General features: G+C 50.9%; 1 protein-coding gene across 5 annotated transcripts in view; it reads left to right on the forward strand.

Annotated features, from left to right (window-relative positions):
* Positions 1-17,166, forward strand: part of GLIS2 (GLIS family zinc finger 2) — a 53,575-nt gene that overhangs the window by 26,509 nt on the left and 9,900 nt on the right. For 2 of the 5 annotated variants that reach the window (XM_072120167.1, XM_072120170.1), the window contains one exon: positions 181-251. The exons of the other annotated variants lie outside the window; for them this stretch is intronic. The gene's annotated coding sequence lies outside the window, so the exon portion shown is untranslated. The remainder of the gene's footprint in view (positions 1-180; positions 252-17,166) is intronic. 5 annotated transcript variants of the gene reach the window in all.

Consider the following 17,166-nt stretch of genomic DNA (forward strand, 5'->3'; position numbering starts at 1 on the left):
ATTTTTAAACCCCTTAAACATATGTAGCTAAATAAAATGCGGATCCTGCCAGAGCGGGCACACACCAGTATGTCAGTGTGCTTGGTTTACAATCCTTCATCCTGGTGGTAGATTTCCTTTAAAGATTGTAAAGGAAGGACCTAGCTGCTGTGACTCACTCTCCCCCTTCCTTCTCCATAGACTCCTGTATAGTCTGACACCTATGATTATGAGTGAAACCCATATTAGGAGGGAGCTTGATAAGAGCCAAAGTAAGTGGGAAAAGGAAGCTTTCATAAGTTTCATAATAAATGTAATATTCAGCTCATATATTATCTTACCGGTGGGAGCCTGTCCGCTAGAACCCCACACCTGTGGATAGGGGATGACAATTCAACCTGGACCAGCCCCTTTAAAGGGGGTTTCCATGAAGACAAGTTAGGCTCTATCCACAGGATAGGGCCTAACTTGCTGATCAGTGGGGGTTCCATTGCTGAGACCCCCGCAGATCACTATAATGAGTGGTCGACCGACCACTTGTCGCTTCATAAGAGTAATGGAGCAGACGGCCGCGCATGACCGTTCTGCTCCATTAATCTCTGGAGCTGACGGGGATCGGTGAGTGGAGCGCTCAGCAATTTCCGTCAGCTCCATAGGGATTCGTGGAGCAGAACGGTCATGCGCGGTCGTCTGCTCGATTAGTCTGCGGAGCGGCAAGGGGTCGGTCGGACTCCTAGTTTCCGCGATCTGCAGGGGTCTCAGCACTGAGACCCCCACTGATCAGCAGGTTAGGTACAAGTTAGCAAGTTTATTGGTATAGTTAAAGGGGATGAGCGTTAACCAGATATTCCTGGCACTGCTTATCTCTGTGATATGAACACACATGTTGCAGGTCTTGTGTCCCCCCATACATACGTATAATATCTTCCATGGCTGACATCCAGGTATTATCTTATTGGAGCCCGGTCTGCTGTGTCTTATCTGAGCTTCTTGGCCTCACTGCATGAATTGGCTGCCATACGCCCTCCTTGTACCTGCCAGACAAGCTAACAACCATATACCGATGCATCACAAATCATCATGTGTGATAACTCTATTATCTGCCTGTGATCCCGCTGTCATCTGTCACTGAGGTGGAGCAGGGAATGACACATCTATCACATTATACAGCGCTCTGCCCGTTTGATAGCTTCAATGATGCTTACATGGCGCAACCAATGTTGCCAATCTAATGGGGTTGAAATCTTCTTTTACCATGGTCGCATAAGTAATAATTTTGCATATTTTTGATTTGTAAAAATTGATCAATCAGCCAGATCAGAGACGCACTATGGAGGACTGAGCCCAGTGGTGCATGACATGGACAGGGTATCGATCTTACTGGAACGTGTGTAGTACTTTATTTCACCTGTGGTGGCGCTGCAGGGAAACTGATCACATTTCACAAAGTTACGCCAAACGGGTTATATTGTTCATTTTCCATCTCCATACACTTCAGACCTTCCCAAATTTAGACAACAATTATCTGATGTGTATTGAGGCCTTCAAAGGTTTGTCGCAAGTTCCATTGTTATCCCATATTATTACAATCTCATCGGTGAGGGCACAACAGCTGGGACCCCCACTGATTACAAGAATAGACCCCCACAGTTCTCCACAATGGGGGTCGCTGTTCTCACTAAATTAATGACTTCATTTATCTGTTCAGTGTTTTAACAAGTTTCAGAATTTTGGCAATTTACCAATCATTACAAATCTAAAGAAACAAACGATCGCCAGCTGAGATTATCTTTGTAAAAAATTATTATCAGTCTAATTTTTAAGGGGGTGTCCAAACCTGGTGTAGCTTATGGGAATACAAATGTATCTGCCAGTCAGGGGACATGTAGCAATCAGGGGTCCTTTTACATTTTAGGGATAGAATGGCTAGTGACTGACAATAAAACATAGTTACAAGCCGCAACGTCTGGAATTGACAGAATTTGTAATGTAGCCTTAAGCCGGCCTAATGTATAAATAGTGCAGCCCCATGTAAATGGCAGGCTCCATCAATATCAATGTTATGTGTATGGAGCGACTGCTGAAGGACATGACAGAGCGCTGAAGGCTACATTAGGCGACGGCGTGGATACAACACTACATGACAGCCCGCTGTGTGGCCCCGCTCTTAGGGTCATGCATTAGACATTAGGGGTCAGAGAGGTAAAGGCACGTAGCAGTGATGATGTAGGAGACTGTACGGCGTATTCTAAGTCATGGAAAATATCGTGCGCCACAGTTCACCTGCTCCAGGAGAGGAGAGGAAATTCTTGGATGGATCGAGCAGACATGCTTAAACTTGTGAGGATTTAGCCTCTAAGTGAGTAAAAATTGTGGTGGTGTAGTGGGGGGTATATTAACCCTCGTAACGCCATCTTAACCCCTTGGGCTGGTTTTTATATCCGAATTTTGTCCAATATAAAATTGAATCCTATTACTATCTCACAAACTGTGGATAAGAATTGTGCATTTTCATATTGGGCTAAAATGCAAGATTTTTACTTAGCAGACTTTTATTTCTGCCTTTTTTTGATGCTGGATCCATGAGGTTCTGGTGCGTTGCTGTACACACTGATACGTGTTAAAGGAAATCTACCATCAGAATCAAGCATCATAGTCCTAGACCTAGGCACCGTAACTCTCATATTTGTTATCCATGGACTCCTCCCTTCTTAAATCAACTTTTAAAACTAAACTAATGAACCAGAAGGGCTATGGGGTGTTTACCAGAGCCCCTCCGTGCTGCACTTTTACAGGCTGTTCGACTGTCTTCACTCTGATCCCTCAGCACTTCCCCTCTCTCTCTGCCTGATGTTATCTTACACAGAGGCAGGGGCAAGTGCTGAGCGCGGAGGAGGTTCTCACAGCCTGTAGCAAAGAAGGGCTCCTCACACCTCACAGCCCTTCTGGCTCATTTGCATAATTTTAAAAGTTGATTTAAGAAGGAAGGATGTGCTATGATTAAAAAAAGTTAAGAATGGTGTCTGTATCTATGCATTAATGCCCCTGGTTTATGCTTTATTGTGGAGATTGTACTGGTGCGATGCCGGAGATCGTACTGGTGTCTCAACCACTCAGAGGTTGGGTTTCGTTTTCCATTCTGTAATTCCAATTATGATTGGAATTTGGTTACATCTAGAATTGCTGCAACATTTCTTCTTCTCACACAGAAGAAAAGCCTAGAATGCCAACAAACATCCCAAAACCCCTCCAATGGCTTCTCTGATTATTGGGATTATTTTCATCATTCAACAGCGGGGGATTTGGGAGATGATTGGATGATCCTGACAAAGTCATTGGCCAACGTTTTTCTCATTTGTATGGGGGCCTATTGTGTGATTCGGATTTTTCTGCACTTTAACTCACATAATAATTAGAGTATTGTTATCTTATTTGAGCAAAATCACATCAAATGACAGGATATGACTGCAGTATGTGAGCCCCCTTACACTTGTACATCACTGGAAGTTCAGTGTTATTAAAGTTTAGAGAGGAGATGGGAACAGCTGTGTGTGACCTGCTAGACGGCCAATGCTGTCACATCAGAAAATCAGCTCTTAGAGCCACTTGGCCTCCGATCTTATAGAAATCCTCAGATCGTTGTCCATCCTCCCACTTTGTTTCCGTGTTCTGCATCCTACAAATCTGCTCATTGTGTATTCCTGAGCCCATCTCATCATTGATGTCATGGGTTCTGTGTGTCACATGCTGCAAATTCCCTTCACCTGTCTCTTCATTCCCCCAGTGTCTGCTCATCAGTCACACCATCTCTGTGCTCCCTGACACTTATATCTTCCCTGGTGGTTACACCCTGTCAGCGCCCGCTAGTCCCATTGCTGCCATCAGTCCTTGGCGTGCCCTCAGTCACAGCTGGCTGCTCCCTGTCACCTTGTGTATCTCACAGCGGAGCCCTGATAGCAGCATCGCATCGTGTGAGTGCATGGGAATGTATGGTCTATAGGGGCCTACATCATATAGTAAGCTGTGCGTATCTGCCTATGCAAGATACATTATTCTCCATATAGGATATGGACATATGTCCGTTTTCAAAATATCTTGCAATTGTCACATCTGCTGATGTGCGATAACCCGTGTTATTTTTGTTCTCAACAAAGTCATCCAGGCCTCTCCTGTAAATGTACAAAGTGTCCACTATGACAACCTCCTGCAGCAAAGAGTTCAATAGTCTCACTGCTCTTACTGTAAAGAAGCAGAACCACCTCTCCTCTAGATGTAGTGGATGCCCCCTGTCTATGGTGATGGTAGAACATCCTCTCCTCTAGGTGTAGAGGCTGCCCCCTGTCTATGGTGATGGTAGAAGCTCCTCTCCTCTAGGTGTAGAGGATGCCCCTGTCTATGGTGATGGTAGAACCACCTCTCCTCTAGGTGTAGAGGATGCCCCCTGTCTATGGTGATGGTAGAACATCCTCTCCTCTAGATGTAGAGGATGCCCCCTCTCTATGGTGATGGTAGAACATCCTCTCCTCTAGGTGTAGAGGATGCTCCCTGTCTATGGTGATGGTAGAGCAGCCTCTCCTCTAGATGTAGAGGATGCCCCCTCTCTATGGTGATGGTAGAACATCCTCTCCTCTAGGTGTAGAGGATGCTCCCTGTCTATGGTGATGGTAGAGCAGCCTCTCCTCTAGGTGTAGAGGATGCCCCCTCTCTATGGTGATGGTAGAACATCCTCTCCTGCAGGTGTAGAGGATGCCCCCTGTCTATGGTGATGGTAGAAGCACCTCTCCTCTAGGTGTAGAGGATGCCCCTGTCTATGGTGATGGTAGAACATCCTCTCCTGCAGGTGTAGAGGATGCCCCCTGTCTATGGTGATGGTAGAACATCCTCTCCTCTAGGTGTAGAGGATGCCCCCTGTCTATGGTGATGGTAGAACATCCTCTCCTGCAGGTGTAGAGGATACCCCCTGTCTATGGTGATGGTAGAACCTCCCCTCCTCTAGGTGTAGAGGATGCCCCCTGTCTATGGTGATGGTAGAACCTCCTCTCCTCTAGGTGTAGAGGATGCCCCCTGTCTATGGTGATGGTAGAAGCACCTCTCCTCTAGGTGTAGAGGATGCCCCCTGTCTATGGTGATGGTAGAACCTCCTCTCCTCTAGGTGTAGAGGATGCCCCCTGTCTATGGTAATGGTAGAACATCCTCTCCTCTAGGTGAAGAGGATGCCCCCTGTCTATGGTGATGGTAGAACCTCCTCTCCTCTAGATGTAGAGGATGCCCCCTCTCTATGGTGATGGTAGAACCACCTCTCCTCTAGGTGTAGAGGATGCCCCCTGTCTATGGTGATGGTAGAACCACCTCTCCTCTAGGTGTAGAGGATGCTCCCTGTCTATGGTGATGGTAGAACCTCCTCTCCTCTAGGTGTAGAGGCTGCCCCCTGTCTATGGTGATGGTAGAAGCTCCTCTCCTCTAGGTGTAGAGGATGCCCCTGTCTATGGTGATGGTAGAACCACCTCTCCTCTAGGTGTAGAGGATGCCCCCTGTCTATGGTGATGGTAGAACATCCTCTCCTCTAGATGTAGAGGATGCCCCCTCTCTATGGTGATGGTAGAACATCCTCTCCTCTAGGTGTAGAGGATGCTCCCTGTCTATGGTGATGGTAGAGCAGCCTCTCCTCTAGATGTAGAGGATGCCCCCTCTCTATGGTGATGGTAGAACATCCTCTCCTCTAGGTGTAGAGGATGCTCCCTGTCTATGGTGATGGTAGAGCAGCCTCTCCTCTAGGTGTAGAGGATGCCCCCTCTCTATGGTGATGGTAGAACATCCTCTCCTGCAGGTGTAGAGGATGCCCCCTGTCTATGGTGATGGTAGAAGCACCTCTCCTCTAGGTGTAGAGGATGCCCCTGTCTATGGTGATGGTAGAACATCCTCTCCTGCAGGTGTAGAGGATGCCCCCTGTCTATGGTGATGGTAGAACATCCTCTCCTCTAGGTGTAGAGGATACCCCCTGTCTATGGTGATGGTAGAACCTCCCCTCCTCTAGGTGTAGAGGATGCCCCCTGTCTATTGTGATGGTAGAACCTCCTCTCCTCTAGGTGTAGAGGATGCCCCCTGTCTATGGTGATGGTAGAAGCACCTCTCCTCTAGGTGTAGAGGATGCCCCCTGTCTATGGTGAGGGTAGAACCTCCTCTCCTCTAGGTGTAGAGGATGCCCCCTGTCTATGGTAATGGTAGAACATCCTCTCCTCTAGGTGTAGAGGATGCCCCCTGTCTATGGTGATGGTAGAACCTCCTCTCCTCTAGATGTAGAGGATGCCCCCTCTCTATGGTGATGGTAGAACATCCTCTCCTCTAGGTGTAGAGGCTGCCCCCTGTCTATGGTGATGGTAGAAGCTCCTCTCCTCTAGGTGTAGAGGATGCCCCTGTCTATGGTGATGGTAGAACCACCTCTCCTCTAGGTGTAGAGGATGCCCCCTGTCTATGGTGATGGTAGAACATCCTCTCCTCTAGATGTAGAGGATGCCCCCTCTCTATGGTGATGGTAGAACATCCTCTCCTCTAGGTGTAGAGGATGCTCCCTGTCTATGGTGATGGTAGAGCAGCCTCTCCTCTAGATGTAGAGGATGCCCCCTCTCTATGGTGATGGTAGAACATCCTCTCCTCTAGGTGTAGAGGATGCTCCCTGTCTATGGTGATGGTAGAGCAGCCTCTCCTCTAGGTGTAGAGGATGCCCCCTCTCTATGGTGATGGTAGAACATCCTCTCCTGCAGGTGTAGAGGATGCCCCCTGTCTATGGTGATGGTAGAAGCACCTCTCCTCTAGGTGTAGAGGATGCCCCTGTCTATGGTGATGGTAGAACATCCTCTCCTGCAGGTGTAGAGGATGCCCCCTGTCTATGGTGATGGTAGAACATCCTCTCCTCTAGGTGTAGAGGATGCCCCCTGTCTATGGTGATGGTAGAACATCCTCTCCTGCAGGTGTAGAGGATACCCCCTGTCTATGGTGATGGTAGAACCTCCCCTCCTCTAGGTGTAGAGGATGCCCCCTGTCTATGGTGATGGTAGAACCTCCTCTCCTCTAGGTGTAGAGGATGCCCCCTGTCTATGGTGATGGTAGAAGCACCTCTCCTCTAGGTGTAGAGGATGCCCCCTGTCTATGGTGATGGTAGAACCTCCTCTCCTCTAGGTGTAGAGGATGCCCCCTGTCTATGGTAATGGTAGAAGCACCTCTCCTCTAGGTGTAGAGGATGCCCCCTGTCTATGGTGATGGTAGAACCTCCTCTCCTCTAGATGTAGAGGATGCCCCCTCTCTATGGTGATGGTAGAACATCCTCTCCTCTAGGTGTAGAGGATGCTCCCTGTCTATGGTGATGGTAGAGCAGCCTCTCCTCTAGATGTAGAGGATGCCCCCTCTCTATGGTGATGGTAGAACATCCTCTCCTCTAGGTGTAGAGGATGCTCCCTGTATATGGTGATGGTAGAGCAGCCTCTCCTCTAGGTGTAGAGGATGCCCCCTGTCTATGGTGATGGTAGAACATCCTCTCCTGCAGGTGTAGAGGATGCCCCCTGTCTATGGTGATGGTAGAAGCACCTCTCCTCTAGGTGTAGAGGATGCCCCTGTCTATGGTGATGGTAGAACATCCTCTCCTGCAGGTGTAGAGGATGCCCCCTGTCTATGGTGATGGTAGAACATCCTCTCCTCTAGGTGTAGAGGATGCCCCCTGTCTATGGTGATGGTAGAACATCCTCTCCTGCAGGTGTAGAGGATGCCCCCTGTCTATGGTGATGGTAGAACATCCTCTCCTGCAGGTGTAGAGGATACCCCCTGTCTATGGTGATGGTAGAAGCACCTCTCCTCTAGGTGTAGAGGATGCCCCTGTCTATGGTGATGGTAGAACATCCTCTCCTGCAGGTGTAGAGGATGCCCCCTGTCTATGGTGATGGTAGAGCAGCCTCTCCTCTAGGTGTAGAGGATGCCCCCTGTCTATGGTGATGGTAGAACATCCTCTCCTGCAGGTGTAGAGGATGCCCCCTGTCTATGGTGATGGTAGAAGCACCTCTCCTCTAGGTGTAGAGGATGCCCCTGTCTATGGTGATGGTAGAACATCCTCTCCTGCAGGTGTAGAGGATGCCCCCTGTCTATGGTGATGGTAGAACATCCTCTCCTCTAGGTGTAGAGGATGCCCCCTGTCTATGGTGATGGTAGAACATCCTCTCCTGCAGGTGTAGAGGATACCCCCTGTCTATGGTGATGGTAGAACCTCCCCTCCTCTAGGTGTAGAGGATGCCCCCTGTCTATGGTGATGGTAGAACCTCCTCTCCTCTAGGTGTAAAGGATGCCCCCTGTCTATGGTGATGGTAGAAGCACCTCTCCTCTAGGTGTAGAGGATGCCCCCTGTCTATGGTGATGGTAGAACCTCCTCTCCTCTAGGTGTAGAGGATGCCCCCTGTCTATGGTAATGGTAGAACATCCTCTCCTCTAGGTGTAGAGGATGCCCCCTGTCTATGGTGATGGTAGAACCTCCTCTCCTCTAGATGTAGAGGATGCCCCCTCTCTATGGTGATGGTAGAACATCCTCTCCTCTAGGTGTAGAGGCTGCCCCCTGTCTATGGTGATGGTAGAAGCTCCTCTCCTCTAGGTGTAGAGGATGCCCCTGTCTATGGTGATGGTAGAACCACCTCTCCTCTAGGTGTAGAGGATGCCCCCTGTCTATGGTGATGGTAGAACATCCTCTCCTCTAGATGTAGAGGATGCCCCCTCTCTATGGTGATGGTAGAACATCCTCTCCTCTAGGTGTAGAGGATGCTCCCTGTCTATGGTGATGGTAGAGCAGCCTCTCCTCTAGATGTAGAGGATGCCCCCTCTCTATGGTGATGGTAGAACATCCTCTCCTCTAGGTGTAGAGGATGCTCCCTGTCTATGGTGATGGTAGAGCAGCCTCTCCTCTAGGTGTAGAGGATGCCCCCTCTCTATGGTGATGGTAGAACATCCTCTCCTGCAGGTGTAGAGGATGCCCCCTGTCTATGGTGATGGTAGAAGCACCTCTCCTCTAGGTGTAGAGGATGCCCCTGTCTATGGTGATGGTAGAACATCCTCTCCTGCAGGTGTAGAGGATGCCCCCTGTCTATGGTGATGGTAGAACATCCTCTCCTCTAGGTGTAGAGGATGTCCCCTGTCTATGGTGATGGTAGAACCTCCCCTCCTCTAGGTGTAGAGGATGCCCCCTGTCTATGGTGATGGTAGAACATCCTCTCCTGCAGGTGTAGAGGATACCCCCTGTCTATGGTGATGGTAGAACCTCCCCTCCTCTAGGTGTAGAGGATGCCCCCTGTCTATGGTGATGGTAGAACCTCCTCTCCTCTAGGTGTAGAGGATGCCCCCTGTCTATGGTGATGGTAGAAGCACCTCTCCTCTAGGTGTAGAGGATGCCCCCCGTCTATGGTGATGGTAGAACCTCCTCTCCTCTAGGTGTAGAGGATGCCCCCTGTCTATGGTAATGGTAGAAGCACCTCTCCTCTAGGTGTAGAGGATGCCCCCTGTCTATGGTGATGGTAGAACCTCCTCTCCTCTAGATGTAGAGGATGCCCCCTCTCTATGGTGATGGTAGAACATCCTCTCCTCTAGGTGTAGAGGATGCTCCCTGTCTATGGTGATGGTAGAGCAGCCTCTCCTCTAGATGTAGAGGATGCCCCCTCTCTATGGTGATGGTAGAACATCCTCTCCTCTAGGTGTAGAGGATGCTCCCTGTATATGGTGATGGTAGAGCAGCCTCTCCTCTAGGTGTAGAGGATGCCCCCTGTCTATGGTGATGGTAGAACATCCTCTCCTGCAGGTGTAGAGGATGCCCCCTGTCTATGGTGATGGTAGAAGCACCTCTCCTCTAGGTGTAGAGGATGCCCCTGTCTATGGTGATGGTAGAACATCCTCTCCTGCAGGTGTAGAGGATGCCCCCTGTCTATGGTGATGGTAGAACATCCTCTCCTCTAGGTGTAGAGGATGCCCCCTGTCTATGGTGATGGTAGAACATCCTCTCCTGCAGGTGTAGAGGATGCCCCCTGTCTATGGTGATGGTAGAACATCCTCTCCTGCAGGTGTAGAGGATACCCCCTGTCTATGGTGATGGTAGAAGCACCTCTCCTCTAGGTGTAGAGGATGCCCCTGTCTATGGTGATGGTAGAACATCCTCTCCTGCAGGTGTAGAGGATGCCCCCTGTCTATGGTGATGGTAGAACATCCTCTCCTCTAGGTGTAGAGGATGCCCCCTGTCTATGGTGATGGTAGAACCTCCTCTCCTCTAGGTGTAGAGGATGCCCCCTGTCTATGGTGATGGTAGAATATCCTCTCCTCTAGGTGTAGAGGATGCCCCCTGTCTATGGTGATGGTAGAACCTCCTCTCCTCTAGGTGTAGAGGATGCCCCCTGTCTATGGTGATGGTAGAACATCCTCTCCTGCAGGTGTAGAGGATGCCCCCTGTCTATGGTGATGGTAGAACATCCTCTCCTGCAGGTGTAGAGGATACCCCCTGTCTATGGTGATGGTAGAACCTCCCCTCCTCTAGGTGTAGAGGATGCCCCCTGTCTATGGTGATGGTAGAAGCACCTCTCCTCTAGGTGTAGAGGATGTACCCTGTCTATGGTGATGGTAGAGCCTCCTCTCCTCTAGGTGTAGAAGATGCCCCCTGCGAATGGTGATGGTAGAACCTCCTCTCCTCTAGGTGTAGAGGATGCCCCTGTCTATGGTGATGGTAGAAGCACCTCTCCTCTAGGTGTAGAGGATGCCCCCTGTCTATGGTGATGGTAGAACCTCTTCTCCTCTAGGTGTAGAGGATGCCCCCTGTCTATGGTGATGGTAGAAGCACCTCTCCTCTAGGTGTAGAGGATGCCCCCTGTCTATGGTGATGGTAGAACCTCCTCTCCTCTAGATGTAGAGGATGCCCCCTCTCTATGGTGATGGTAGAACATCCTCTCCTCTAGGTGTAGAGGATGCTCCCTGTCTATGGTGATGGTAGAGCAGCCTCTCCTCTAGATGTAGAGGATGCCCCCTCTCTATGGTGATGGTAGAACATCCTCTCCTCTAGGTGTAGAGGATGCTCCCTGTATATGGTGATGGTAGAGCAGCCTCTCCTCTAGGTGTAGAGGATGCCCCCTGTCTATGGTGATGGTAGAACATCCTCTCCTGCAGGTGTAGAGGATGCCCCCTGTCTATGGTGATGGTAGAAGCACCTCTCCTCTAGGTGTAGAGGATGCCCCTGTCTATGGTGATGGTAGAACATCCTCTCCTGCAGGTGTAGAGGATGCCCCCTGTCTATGGTGATGGTAGAACATCCTCTCCTCTAGGTGTAGAGGATGCCCCCTGTCTATGGTGATGGTAGAACATCCTCTCCTGCAGGTGTAGAGGATGCCCCCTGTCTATGGTGATGGTAGAACATCCTCTCCTGCAGGTGTAGAGGATACCCCCTGTCTATGGTGATGGTAGAACCTCCCCTCCTCTAGGTGTAGAGGATGCCCCCTGTCTATGGTGATGGTAGAACCTCCTCTCCTCTAGGTGTAGAGGATGCCCCCTGTCTATGGTGATGGTAGAACCTCCTCTCCTCTAGGTGTAGAAGATGCCCCCTGCGAATGGTGATGGTAGAACCTCCTCTCCTCTAGGTGTAGAGGATGCCCCTGTCTATGGTGATGGTAGAAGCACCTCTCCTCTAGGTGTAGAGGATGCCCCCTGTCTATGGTGATGGTAGAACCTCCTCTCCTCTAGGTGTAGAGGATGCCCCCTGTCTATGGTGATGGTAGAAGCACCTCTCCTCTAGGTGTAGAGGATGCCCCCTGTCTATGGTGATGGTAGAACCTCCTCTCCTCTAGATGTAGAGGATGCCCCCTCTCTATGGTGATGGTAGAACATCCTCTCCTCTAGGTGTAGAGGATGCTCCCTGTCTATGGTGATGGTAGAGCAGCCTCTCCTCTAGATGTAGAGGATGCCCCCTCTCTATGGTGATGGTAGAACATCCTCTCCTCTAGGTGTAGAGGATGCTCCCTGTATATGGTGATGGTAGAGCAGCCTCTCCTCTAGGTGTAGAGGATGCCCCCCGTCTATGGTGATGGTAGAACATCCTCTCCTGCAGGTGTAGAGGATGCCCCCTGTCTATGGTGATGGTAGAAGCACCTCTCCTCTAGGTGTAGAGGATGCCCCTGTCTATGGTGATGGTAGAACATCCTCTCCTGCAGGTGTAGAGGATGCCCCCTGTCTATGGTGATGGTAGAACATCCTCTCCTCTAGGTGTAGAGGATGCCCCCTGTCTATGGTGATGGTAGAACATCCTCTCCTGCAGGTGTAGAGGGTGCCCCCTGTCTATGGTGATGGTAGAACATCCTCTCCTGCAGGTGTAGAGGATGCCCCCTGTCTATGGTGATGGTAGAACCTCCCCTCCTCTAGGTGTAGAGGATGCCCCCTGTCTATGGTGATGGTAGAACCTCCTCTCCTCTAGGTGTAGAGGATGCCCCCTGTCTATGGTGATGGTAGAGCCTCCTCTCCTCTAGGTGTAGAGGATGTACCCTGTCTATGGTGATGGTAGAGCCTCCTCTCCTCTAGGTGTAGAAGATGCCCCCTGCGAATGGTGATGGTAGAACCTCCTCTCCTCTAGGTGTAGAGGATGCCCCTGTCTATGGTGATGGTAGAACATCCTCTCCTCTAGGTGTAGAGGATGCCCCCTGTCTATGGTGATGGTAGAACATCCTCTCCTGCAGGTGTAGAGGATGCCCCCTGTCTATGGTGATGGTAGAACATCCTCTCCTCTAGGTGTAGAGGATGCCCCCTGTCTATGGTGATGGTAGAACATCCTCTCCTGCAGGTGTAGAGGGTGCCCCCTGTCTATGGTGATGGTAGAACATCCTCTCCTGCAGGTGTAGAGGATGCCCCCTGTCTATGGTGATGGTAGAACCTCCCCTCCTCTAGGTGTAGAGGATGCCCCCTGTCTATGGTGATGGTAGAACCTCCTCTCCTCTAGGTGTAGAGGATGCCCCCTGTCTATGGTGATGGTAGAAGCACCTCTCCTCTAGGTGTAGAGGATGTACCCTGTCTATGGTGATGGTAGAGCCTCCTCTCCTCTAGGTGTAGAAGATGCCCCCTGCGAATGGTGATGGTAGAACCTCCTCTCCTCTAGGTGTAGAGGATGCCCCTGTCTATGGTGATGGTAGAAGCACCTCTCCTCTAGGTGTAGAGGATGCCCCCTGTCTATGGTGATGGTAGAAGCACCTCTCCTCTAGGTGTAGAGGATGCCCCCTGTCTATGGTGATGGTAGAAGCACCTCTCCTCTAGGTGTAGAGGATGTACCCTGTCTATGGTGATGGTAGAGCCTCCTCTCCTCTAGGTGTAGAGGATGTTCCCTGCGAATGGTGATGGTAGAACCTCCTCTCCTCTAGGTGTAGAAGATGCCCCCTGCGAATGGTGATGGTAGAACCTCCTCTCCTCTAGGTGTAGAGGATGCCCCTGTCTATGGTGATGGTAGAAGCTCCTCTCCTCTAGGTGTAGAGGATGCCCCCTCTCTATGGTGATGGTAGAACATCCTCTCCTCTAGGTGTAGAGGATGCCCCCTGTCTATGGTGATGGTAGAAGCACCTCTCCTCTAGGTGTAGAGGATGCCCCTGTCTATGGTGATGGTAGAACCTCCCCTCCTCTAGGTGTAGAAGATGCCCCCTGCGAATGGTGATGGTAGAACCTCCCCTCCTCTAGGTGTAGAGGATGCCCCCTGTCTATGGTGATGGTAGAACATCCTCTCCTCTAGGTGTAGAGGAAGCCCCCTGTCTATGGTGATGGTAGAAGCACCTCTCCTCTAGGTGTAGAGGATGCCCCCTGTCCATGGTGATGGTAGAACATCCTCTCCTCTAGGTGTAGAGGATGCCCCCTGTCTATGGTGATGGTAGAAGCACCTCTCCTCTAGGTGTAGAGGATGCCCCTGTCTATGGTGATGGTAGAACCTCCCCTCCTCTAGGTGTAGAAGATGCCCCCTGCGAATGGTGATGGTAGAACCTCCCCTCCTCTAGGTGTAGAGGATGCCCCCTGTCTATGGTGATGGTAGAGCCTCCTCTCCTCTAGGTGTAGAGGATATCCCATGTTTATGGTGATGGTAGAACCTCCTCTCCTCTAGGTATAGAGGATGCCCCCTGTCTATGGTGATGGTAGAACATCCTCTCCTCTAGGTGTAGAGGAAGCCCCCTGTCTATGGTGATGGTAGAAGCACCTCTCCTCTAGGTGTAGAGGATGCCCCCTGTCCATGGTGATGGTAGAACCATCTCTACTCTAGGTGTATAGGATGTCCCCTGTCTATGGTGATGATAGAACCTCCTCTCCTCTAGGTGTAGAGGATGTCCCCTGTCTATGGTGATGGTAGAACATCCTCTCCTCTAGGTGTAGAGGAAGCCCCCTGTCTATGGTGATGGTAGAAGCACCTCTCCTCTAGGTGTAGAGGATGTCCCCTGTCTATGGTGATGGTAGAACATCCTCTCCTCTAGGTGTATAGGATGTCTCCTGTCTATGGTGATGATAGAACCTGCTCTCCTCTAGGTGTAGAGGATGTCCCCTGTCTATGGTGATGGTAGAACCCCTCTCCTCTAGGTGTAGAGGATGTACCCTGTCTATGGTGATGGTAGAACCTCTTCTCCTCTAAGTGAAGGAGATGCCCCTGTCTATGGTGATGGTAGAACCTCATCTCCTCTAGGTGTAGAGGAAGCCCCCTGTCTATGGTGATGGTAGAAGCACCTCTCCTCTAGGTGTAGAGGATGTCCCTGTCTATGGTGATGGTAGAACCTCCCCTCCTCTAGGTGTAGAGGATGCCCCCTGTCCATGGTGATGGTAGAACCTCCTCTCCTCTAGGTGTAGAGGTTGCCCCCTGTCTATGGTGATGGTAGAACCGCCTCTCCTCTAGGTGTAGAGGATGTCCCCTGTCTATGGTGATGGTAGAACCATCTCTCCTCTAGGTGTAGAGGATGCCCCCTGTCTATGGTGATGGTAGAACCTCCTCTCCTCTAGGTATAGAGGATGCCCCCTGTCTATGGTGATGGTAGAACCATCTCTCCTCTAGGTGTAGAGGATGCCCCCTGTCTATGGTTATGGTAAAACCTCCTCTTTTCTAGGTGTAGAGGATGCCCCCTGTCTATGGTGATGGTAGAACCTCCTCTCCTCTAGGTAGAGAGGATGCCCCTGTCTATGGTGATGGTAGAACCTCCTCTCCTCTAGGTGTAGAGGATGCCCCCTGTCTATGTTGATGGTAGAACCCCCTCTCCTCTAGATGTAGAGGATGCCCCTGTCTATGGTGATGGTAGAAGCTCCTCTCCTCTAGGTGTAGAGGATGCCCCTGTCTATGGTGATGGTAGAAGCTCCTCTCCTCTAGGTGTAGAGGATGCCCCTGTCTATGGTGATGGTAGAAGCTCCTCTCCTCTAGGTGTAGAGGATGCCCCCTGTCTATGGTGATGGTGGAACCTCCTCTCCTCTAGGTGTAGAGGATGTCCCCTGTCTATGGTGATGGTAGAAGCTCCTCTCCTCTAGGTGTAGAGGATGCCCCTGTCTATGGTGATGGTAGAACCTCATCTCCTCTAGGTGTAGAGGATGCCTCCTGTCTATGGTGATGGTAGAAGCACCTCTCCTCTAGGTGTATAGGATGTCCCCTGTCTATGGTGATGGTAGAAGCGCCTCTCCTCTAGGTGTAGAGGATGTCCCCTGTCCATGGTGATGGTAGAACCATCTCTCCTCTAGGTGTAGAGGATGTCCCGTGTCTATGGTGATGGTAGAAGCACCTCTCCTCTAGGTGTAGAGGATGCCCCCTGTCCATGGTGATGGTAGAACCGCCTCTCCTCTAGGAGTATAGGATGTCCCCTGTCTATGGTGATGGTAGAAGCACCTCTCCTCTAGGTGTAGAGGATGCCCCCTGTCCATGATGATGGTAGAAGCACCTCTCCTCTAGGTGTAGAGGATGCCCCCTGTCCATGGTGATGATAGAACCTCCTCTCCTCTAGGTGTAGAGGATGCCCCCTGTCTATGGTGATGGTAGGACCGCCTCTCCTCTAGGTGTAGAGGATGCTCCTGTCTATGGTGATGGTAGAACCTCCTCTCCTCTATGTGCAGAGGATGCCCCCTGTCTATGGTGATGGTAGAACCTCCTCTCCTCTAGGTGCAGAGGATGCCCCCTGTCTATGGTGATGGTAGAATCTCCTCTCCTCTAGGTGTAGAGGATGCCCCCTGTCTATGGTGATGGTAGAACCTCCTCTCCTCTAGGTGTAGAGGATGTCCCTGTCTATGGTGATGGTAGAGCCTCCTCTCCTCTATGTGCAGAGGATGCCCCCTGTCTATGGTGATGGTAGAACCTCCTCTCCTCTATGTGCAGAGGATGCCCCCTGTCTATGGTGATGGTAGAACCTCCTCTCCTCTAGGTGCAGAGGATGCCCCCTGTCTATGGTGATGGTAGAAGCACCTCTCCTCTAGGTGTAGAGGATGTCCCCTGTCTATGGTGATGGTAGGACCACCTCTCCTCTAGGTGTAGAGGATGCCCCTGTCTATGGTGATGGTAGAACCTCCTCTCCTCTAGGTGTAGAGGATGCCCCCTGTCTATGGTGATGGTAGCATTGCCTCTCCTCTAGGTGTAGAGGATGCCCCCTGTCTATGGTGATGGTAGAACCTCCTCTCCTCTAGGTGTAGATGATGCCCCCTGTCTATGGTGATGGTAGAACCTCCTCTCCTCTAGGTGTAGAGGATGCCCCCTGTCTATGGTGATGGTAGGACCGCCTCTCCTCTAGGTGCAGAGGATGCCCCCTGTCTATGGTGATGATAGAACCTCCTCTCCTCTAGGTGTAGAGGATGCCCCCTGTCTATGGTGATGGTAGGACCGCCTCTCCTCTAGGTGTAGAGGATGTCCCCTGTCTATGGTGATGGTAGATCCTCCTATCCTCTAGGTGTAGAGGATGCCCCCTGACTATGGTGATGGTAGAACCACCTCTCCTCTAGGTGCAGAGGATGCCCCTGTCTATGGTGATGGTAGAAGCACCTCTCCTCTAGGTGTAGAGGATGCCCCTGTCTATGGTGATGGTAGAAGCACCTCTCCTCTAGGTGTAGAGGATGCCCCTTTGTCCTGGTCACAGGCCTAGGTATTAAAAGGTCTTTGGAAAGATCCTTGTACTGTCCAGTCAGGTAGTTGTACATTGTAATGAGGTCTCT

This window comes from Engystomops pustulosus, chromosome 8 (assembly GCF_040894005.1).
Source record: "Engystomops pustulosus chromosome 8, aEngPut4.maternal, whole genome shotgun sequence".
Lineage (NCBI taxonomy): Eukaryota > Metazoa > Chordata > Amphibia > Anura > Leptodactylidae > Engystomops > Engystomops pustulosus.